The sequence below is a fragment of the Panthera onca genome, chromosome F2 (assembly GCF_046562875.1).
Source record: "Panthera onca isolate mPanOnc1 chromosome F2, mPanOnc1 haplotype 2, whole genome shotgun sequence".
Taxonomy (NCBI): Eukaryota; Metazoa; Chordata; class Mammalia; order Carnivora; family Felidae; genus Panthera; species Panthera onca.
This window is the reverse complement of record NC_138356.1, coordinates 30,234,080-30,243,283: the sequence shown is the minus strand read 5'-3', so window position 1 is coordinate 30,243,283 and position 9,204 is coordinate 30,234,080.

Genomic DNA, 9,204 nt, shown 5'->3' with positions numbered 1-9,204 from the left:
GTATATATAAAAGTATACACACACACACACACACACATGAATGGATAAGGAAGGTGTGGTGTATATGTGTGTGTGTATACACATATATATATGTGTATATATATGTATATGTGTGTGTGTACACACATATATATGTGTATACACACACACATATACGCCACACCTTCCTTATCCATTCATCAGTTGATGGACATTTGGGCTGTCTCCATAGCTTGGCTGTTGTTGATAATGCTGCTATAAACATTAGGGTGCATGTCCCTTTGAAGCTGTTAAATAGTGTAATTTAAAATAGAGGCTCCTTGACTAATCTTTTCTGTCCCCTCTCTCATCTCCACAGACAATCCCTTTAACTATTTACCTGTTTCCTGTAGTAGTTAATTCTCTAAAGGCTATTATCTCTAAATAACCTTATGCAGCCAATTCTAGATTTTTCAATTTTTATGCTATCTATTGACTTCCTACTCTGTTGAGACATGTCTGTTTGTTTGTTGGTTAATATGAAGAAAATGTAGGACCTCAGAGGTCCCTGGATAACACCTTGAGAACCACTGTGGTTGATCTTTGATAATTTCTCCTTTTCAATTTTACTATTCTCTCTTTAAGGAATTTCATTAGTTATCTGTTGGAGGTCATATATTGATATTCCATAACTAAATATTCCCCCTCTATTTTATCATTCTTAATCTTTTTACAATACTTTCTAGAACATTTTTTCAATTTGAATTTCTACTGATCCATAGATTTTTGTGCATGTGGGAAAAATTATCAAACAGGTCTTTCTTGTTTCCAGATAATTATTAGCATGCTATTTCTTCTCTTTTTCTTTTTATTTATTTTTTAATATGAAATTTATTGTCAAATTGGTTTCCATACAACACCCAGTGCTCATCCCAACAGGTGCCCTCCTCAATGCCCATCGCCCCCTTTCCACTCCCTCCCATCCACCATTAACCCTCAGTTTATTCTCAGTTTTTAAGAGTCTCTTATGGTTTGGCTCCCTCCCTAACTTTTTTTTCCTTCCTCTCCCCCATGGTCTTCTGTTAAGTTTCTCAGGATCCACATAAGAGTGAAAACATATGGTACCTGTCTTTCTCTGTATGACTTATTTCACTTAGCATAACACTCTCCAGTTCCATCCATGTTGCTACAAAAGGACATATTTCATTCTTTCTCATTGCCAAGTAGTATCCCATTGTATATATAAACCACAATTTCTTTATCCATTCATCAGTTGGTGGACATTTAGGCTCTTTCCATAATTTGGCAATTGTTGAAAGTGTTGCTATAAACATTGGGGCACAAGTGCCCCTATGCATCAGCGCTCCTGTATCCCTTGGGTAAATTCCTAGCAGTGCTATTGCTGGGTCATAGGGTAGATCTATTTTTAATTTTTTGAGGAACTCCACACTATTTTCCAGAGCGGCTGCACCAATTTGCATTCCCACCAACAGTGCAAGAGGGTTCCCGTTTCTCCACATCCTCTCCAGCATCTGTAATCTTCTGATCAGTTCATTTCAGCCACTCTGATGGGCATCAGGTGGTATCTGAGTGTGGTTTTGATTTGTATTTCCCTGATGAGGAGCGACATTGAGCATCTTTTCATGTGCCTGTTGGCCATCTGAATGTCTTCTTTAGAGAAGTGTCTATTCATGTTTTCTCCCCATTTCTTCACTGGATTATTTGCTTTTCAGGTATGGAGTTTGGTGAGTTCTTTATAGATTTTGGATACTAGCCCTTTGTCTGATATGTCATTTGCAAATATCTTTTCCCATTTTCTCGGTTGCCTGTTAGTTTTGTTGTTTCCTTTGCAGTGCAGAAGATTTTTATCTTCATGAGGTCCCAATAGTTCATTTTTGTTTTTAATTCCCTTGCCTTTGGAGATGTGTCGAGTAAGAAATTGCTGCAGCTGAGGTCAAAGAGGTTTTTCCTTGCTTTCTCCTTTGGGGTTTTGATGGTTTCCTGTCTCACATTCAGGTCCTTTATTCATTTGAGTATATTTTTGTGAATGGTGTAAGAAAGTGGTCTAGTTTCATCCTTTTGCCTGTTGCTGTACAGTTCTCCAAACCATTGGATATTCTTTCCTGCTTTGTCAAAGATTAGTTGGCCATACTTTTGTGGGTCCAATTCTGGAGTCTCTATTCTATTCCATTGGTCTATGTGTCTGTTTTTGTGCCAATACCATGCTGTCTTGATGATTATAGCTTTGTAGTAGAGGCTAAAGTCTTGGATTGTGATGCCTCCCGCTTTGGTCTTCTTCAATATTACTTTGGCTATTCGGGGTCTTTTGTGGTTGTGTACAAATTTTAGGATTGCTTGTTCTAGCTTCGAGAAGAATGCTGGTGCAATTTGATTGGGATTGCATTGAATGTGTAGAGAGCTTTGGGTAATATTGACATTTTAACAATATTTATTCTTCCAATCCACGAGCATGGAATGTTTTTCCATTTTTTTATATCGTCTTCAGTTTCCTTCATAAGCTTTCTATAGTTTTCAGCATACAGATCTTTTACATCTTTGGTTAGGTTTATTCCTAGGTATTTTATGATTTCTGGTGCAATTGTGAATGGGGTCAGTTTCTTTATTTGTCTTTCTGTTGCTTCATTATTAGTGTATAAGAATGCAACTGATTTCTGTACATTGATTTTGTATCCTGCAACTTTGCTGAATTCATGTATCAGTTCTAGCAGACTTTTGGTGGAGTCTACCGGGTTTTCCATGCATAATATCACGTCATCTGCAAAAAGTGAAAGCTTGACTTCATCTTTGCCAATTTGATGCCTTTGGTTTCCTTTTGTTGTCTGATTGCTGATGCTAGAACTTCCAACACTATGTTAAAACAGTGGTGAGAGTGGACATCCCTGTTGTGTTCCTGATCTCAGGGGGAAAGCTCTCAGTTTTTCCCCATTAAGGATGATATTAGTTGTGGGCTTTTCATAAATTGGCTTTTATGATGTTTAAGTATGTTCCGTCTATTCCGACTTTCTCGAGGTTTTTTATTAAGAAAGGATGCTGAATTTTGTCAAATGCTTTTTCTGCATTGATTGACAGGATCATATGGTTCTTATCTTTTTCTTTTATTAATGTGATGTATCACACTGATTGATTTGTGAATGTTGAACCAGCCCTACAGCCCAGGAATGAATCCCACTTGATCATGGTAGGATCAATAATTCTTTTTGATCAATAATTCTTTTTATATGCTGTTGAATTCTATTTGCTAGAATCTTGTTGAGAATTTTTGTATCCATATTCATCAGGGATATCGGCCTGTAGTTCTCTTTTTTTTGCTGGGTCTCTGGTTTGGGAATCGAAGTAATGCTGGCTTCATAGAATGAGTCTGAATGTTTTCTTTCCCTTTCTATTTTTTGGAACAGCTTGAGAAGGATAGGTATTATCTCTGCTTTAAATGTCTGGTAGAATTCCCCAGGGAAGCCATCTGGTCCCGGACTCTTATTTGTTTGGAGATTTTTGAGAACTGATTCAATTCTTCACTGGTTATGGGTTGGTTTAACTTTTCTATTTCTTCCTATTTGAGTTTTGGGAGTGGGTGGGTGTTTAGGAATTTGTCCATTTCTTCCAGGTTTTCCAGTTTGTTGGCATATAATTTTTCATAGTATTCCCTGATAAGTTCTTGTATTTCTGAGGGATTGGTTGTAATAATTCCATTTTCATTCATGATTTTATCTATTTGGGTCCTCTCCCTTCTTGAGAGCCTGGCTAGATTTATCAATTTTGTTTATTTTTTCAAAAAGCAACTCTTGGTTTCATTGATCTGCTCTACAGTTTTTTTAGATTCTATATTGTTTACTTCTCCGATCTTTATTATTTCTCTTCCTCTGCTGGGTTTGGGGTGTCTTTGCTATTCTGCTTCTGTTTCCTTTAGGTGTGCTGTTAGATTTTGTATTTTAGAGTTTTCTTGTTTCTTGAGATAGGCCTGGATTGTAATGTATTTTCCTCTCGGGACTGCCTTTGCTGCATCCCAAAGTGTTTGGATTGTATTTTCATTTTCGTTTGTTTCCATATATTTCTTAATTTCTTCTCTAATTGCCTGGTTGACCCATTCATTCTGTAGTAGGGTGCTCTTTAACCTCATGTTTTTGGAGGTTTTCTAGACTTTTTCCTGTGGTTGATTTCAAGTTTCATAGCATCGTGGTCTGAAAGTGTGCTTGGTATGATCTCAATTCTTTTATACTTATGAAGGGCTGTTTTGTGACCCAGTATGTGATCTATCTTGGAGAATGTTCCATGTGCACTTGAGAATAAAGTATATTCTGTTGCTTTGAGATACAGAGTTCTAAATATATCTGTCAAGTCCATCTGGTCCAGTGTATCATTCAGGGCCCTTATTTCTTTATTGATCCTGTGTCTAGATGATCTATCCATTGTTATAAGTGGGGTATTAAAGTCCCCTGCAATTGCCACATTCTTATCAATAAGGTTGCTTATGTTTGTGATTGTTTTATGTATTTGGGGGCTCCCATATTTGGCGAATAGACATTTATAATTGTTAGCTCTTCCTGATGGATAGACCCTGTAATTATTATATAATGCCCTTCTTCATCTCTTGTTACAGCCTTTAATTTAAAGTCTAGGTTGTCTGATATAAGTATGGCTACTCCAGCTTTATTTTGAGTTCCAGTAGCATGCTAAATAGCTCTCCATCCCCTCACTGTCAATCTGAAGGTGTCCTCAGGTCTAAAATGAGTCTCTTGTAGACAGCAAATAGATGGGTCTTGTTTTTTTAAATCCATTCTGATACCCTATGTCTTTTGGTTGGAGCATTTAGTCCATTTACATTCAGTGTTATTATTGAAAGATATGGGTTTAGAGTTGTGATGTCTGTAGGTTTCATGCTTGTAGTGATGTCTCTGGTAGTTTATAGTCCTTGCAACATTTCACTCACAGAATCCCCCTTAGGATCTCTTGTAGGGCTGGTTTAGTGATGAATTCCTTCAGTTTTTGTTTGTTTGGGAAAACCTTTATCTCTCCTTCTATTCTGAATGACAGACTTGCTGGATAAAGGATTCTCGGCTGCATATTTTTTCTGTTCATCACATTGAAGATTTCCTGCCAATCCTTTCTGGCCTGCCAAGTTTCAGTAGATAGGTCTGCTACTATTCTTATGTGTCTACCTTTGTCAGTTAAAGCCTGTTTATCCCAAGCTGCTTTCAGAATTTTCTCTTTATCCTTGTACTTTGCCAGTTTCACTATGATATGTCATGCAGAAGATCGATTCAAGTTACGTCTGAAGGGAGTTCTCTGTGCCTCTTGGATTTCAATGCCTTTTTCTTTCCCCAGGTCAGGGAAGTTCTCAGCTATGATTTGTTCAAGTACACCTTCAGCCCCTTTCTCTCTCTCTTCCTCTTCTGGAATTCCTATTATACGGATATTGTTCCGTTTGATTGCATCACTTAGTTCTCTAATTCTCCCCTCATACTCCTGGATTTTTTTTATCTTTTTCTCAGCTTCCTCTTTTTCCATAATTTTATCTTCTAATTCACCTAGTCTCGCCTCTACCTCTTCAATCCGTGCTATGGCCACCTCCATTTAATTTTGTACCTCATTTATAGCATTATTTAGCTCCTCATGACTATTTATTAGTCCCTTGATCTCTGTAGCAATAGATTCTCTGCTGTCCTCTATGCTTTTTTCAAGCCCAGCGTTTAATTTTATAACTATTTTTCTAAATTCTTGTTCCATTATATTGCTTAAATCATTTTTGATCAATCCGTTAGCTGTTGCTACTTCCTGGAGTTTCTTTTGAGGAGAATTCTTCCGTTTTGCCATTTTGGATAGTCCCTGGAGTGGTGCAGAACTGCAGGGCACTTCCCCTGTGCTGTCTTGAATAACTTGCATTGGTGGGTGGGGCCACAGTCAGACCCGATGTCTGTCCCCAGCCCACCACTGGCGCCACAGTCAGACTGGTGTGTACCTTATCTTCCCCTCTCCCAGGGGCAGGACTCATTGCGGAGTGGTGTGGCCCCTGTCCGGGCTACTTGCACACTGCCAGGCTTGTGGTGCTGCTTTGATGGGATCTGGCCAAAGGCGTATTAGCCAGGGTGGATCCACAAGGTGCACAGGGGCGGGAGGGGCAGGCTTAGCTCCCTTTGCGGAAGGTGGTCCCCTGCAGGAGGGGCCCTGCAGCACCAGGAGGGAGGCAGACCTGTCGGAGGGATGGATCCACAGAAGCACATCATTGAGGGTTTGTGCGGTGCAAGCAAGTTCAGTGATAGGAACCGTTCCCTTTGGAATTTCAGTTGGGGGATGGGAGAGGAAGATGGCGATGACCAGCACCTTTGTTCCCCGCCAAGCTGAGCTCTGTCCTCCAGGGTTCAACAAATCTCCCTCCCGGTGTTCTCTCACCCTGCCACTCTCCGAGCAGAGCTGTTGACTTATGACATTCCAGATGTTAAGTCCCGCTGGCTGTCAGAACTCACTCCATCTGGCCCCTCCACTTTTGCAAGCCAGACTTGGGGGCTCTGCCTTGCCGGGTGGGCTGGCTGTCCCTTCACCGCCCCGGCTCCCTCCCGCCAGTCTGTGTAGCGCGCACCGCCTCTCTGCCCTTCCGACCCTCTTCCGTGGGCCTCTTGTCTAGGCTTGGCTCCAGAGAGTCCATTCTGCTAGTCTTCTGGCAGTTTTCTGGGTTATTTAGGCAGATGTGGGTGGAATCTAAGCGATCAGCAGGACACGGTGAGCCCAGTGTCCTCCTATGCTGCCACCTTCCCAGGTCTCTAATTGCTCTGCCCCTCTCTTTATTTTTAATGGTTGAAAATTTCTGGTGAAATGTTCTAAGGATACCATTGAGAATTTTTAAAAAATCCTTTTCTAGTCCTTGTATTATTTCTATTATTTTCTATTTGTGTATTTGTATTTACACAACTCTGTTTACTTTGGTGTATAATAAAACATCTTTCCAATTGAAAATAGTAATATTATTACTGGTTTTGTTATTAAAATACTTACCAAATGCAATAAATATTAGGAAATATTTATTGAGTGCTTACCACATTGATGACATCAATAGTCATCTGTTTTTTAGACTGAGGCAACAGAAAGCTGATTGGGAGTCCTGGATATGTGGGTGGGACTTGTCAATTATCAGACATTTGTCCAGTCATCTCACCACAGACACTTAAATGCCTGAATGGGGTGGGCTTTATTTGGAGGGCATTGTTATCTTTATAGAAGAGTGCTTCACTCCTGGCCTGGAGAGGAAGTAATGTATGTGGGAAGTCCAAACCCTGAGACAGTCCAGAGATCTGTGGGGATGGTCAGCAACCTTTCTGGCTGTATTTTGATTATATGCTACCTAGTGGTATCTCTCTCCTCCTTCAGTCAGTTCCTATTCCTCCACTTGCTTCCTATTTTCTTGAAATTTCTCTACATCCCATGTTGGCAGGTATTCTTACTCCATCATTTTTACTGTAAATGCATGTTCTCAGACTGACATCTATAAGCAGAACAATGCTCTCTTTTACTTTTTTATTTACAATTGCTGTGATAATACTTTGCATTTACTTGTCTTCAAAACACCTTCCCATTTGTTATTTTACTTTATCCCTATAATGCTCTCCAGAAGAAAGTGCAAACCATAGCTATTTTCATATCTAAACTCTGGATGATAAAATAAAATGAAAGAAAAGTATCTTTTTTTCAATTTGCAACATTATTTTATCAAGCTCTTTTTTAACATATTTATTTTTTATTTTAATTCCAGTATAATTAACATACAGTGTTACATTAGTTCAAGGTGTACAATATAGTGATTCAATAATTCTATACATTGTTCAGTGCTCATCTCGATAAGCGCACTCTTATTCCCCATCATCTGCTTCACCCATTCCCCCACTCACCTCCCCTATGGTGTTTGTTTGTTCTCTATATTTAAGGGTCTGTTTTTAGGTTTGTCTCTTTTTTTCTTTCTTTGTTTTGTTTCTTAAATTCTACATATGAGTGAAATCATATAGTAGTTTTCTTTCTGTGACTTATTTCACTTGATAGTATAACCTCTAGATCCATCCATGTTGGATATGGCAAGATTTCATTCTTTTTATGGCTGAGTAATATTCTGAGTAGTGTGTGTGTGTGTGTGTGTACATATCACATCTTCCTTATTCACTCATCTATTGATGGACACTTGGGGTGCTTCCATAATTTGGCTATTGTAAATAATGTTTAAATAAACATAGAGGTACATATATCCTTTCAAATTGTTGTTTTTGTATTCTTCGAGTAAATACCCAGTAGTGCAATTTACTGGATCATAGGGTAATTCTATTTTTAATTTTTTGAGCAACCTCCATGCCATTTTCTACAGTGGCTGCACCAGTTTGCATTCCCGCCAACAGTGCCCCAGAGTTCCTTTTTCTCTACATCATTACCAACACTTATTGTTTCTTGTGTTTTAGATTTTAGCCATTCTCACAGGTGTGAGGTGATGTCTCATTGTAGTCTTGATTTGCATTTTCCTGATGATGAATGATGTTGAGCACCTTTTCATGTGTCTATTGACCATCTGGGTGTCTTCCTTAGACAAATGTCTGTTCATGTCTTCTGCCCATTTTTAAATTTGATTATTTGGTTTGGGGGTATGGAGTTATAGAAGTCCTTTATATATTTTGGATACTAACCCTTTATCAGATATGTCATTTGCAAATACCTTCTCCCATTCGGTAGGTTGGCTTTTTTGTTTTGTTGTTTCCTTTGCCATGCAGAAGCTTTTTATTTTGATGTAGTCCCAATAGTTTATTTTTGGTTTTGTTTCTCTTGCCTCATGGGACATATCTAGAAAAATGTCCTTTAGCTGATGTGAGAAACATTACTTCCTGTCCTCTCTTCTAGGATTTTTATGGTTTCAGGTCTAACATTTAGGACTTTAACCCATTTTGGTTTATTTTTGGGTATGGTTTAAGAAAGTGGTCCAGTTTCATTCTTGTTCATGTAACTGTCCAGTTTTCACAACAGCATTTGTAAAAGAGACCATCTTTTTTCCATTGCATATTCTTGTCTCTTTTGTCAAAATTCAATTGACCATATAAGAGTGGGTTTATTTCTGGGTTCTCTCTTCCGTTCCACTGATCTATGTGTCTATTTTTGTGCCAGTACTGTTTTGATTACTACAGCTTTGTAGTATATTTTGAAATCTGGATACTTCCAGTTTTGTTGTTCTTTTTCAAGACTGCTGTAGCTATTTGGGGTCTTTTG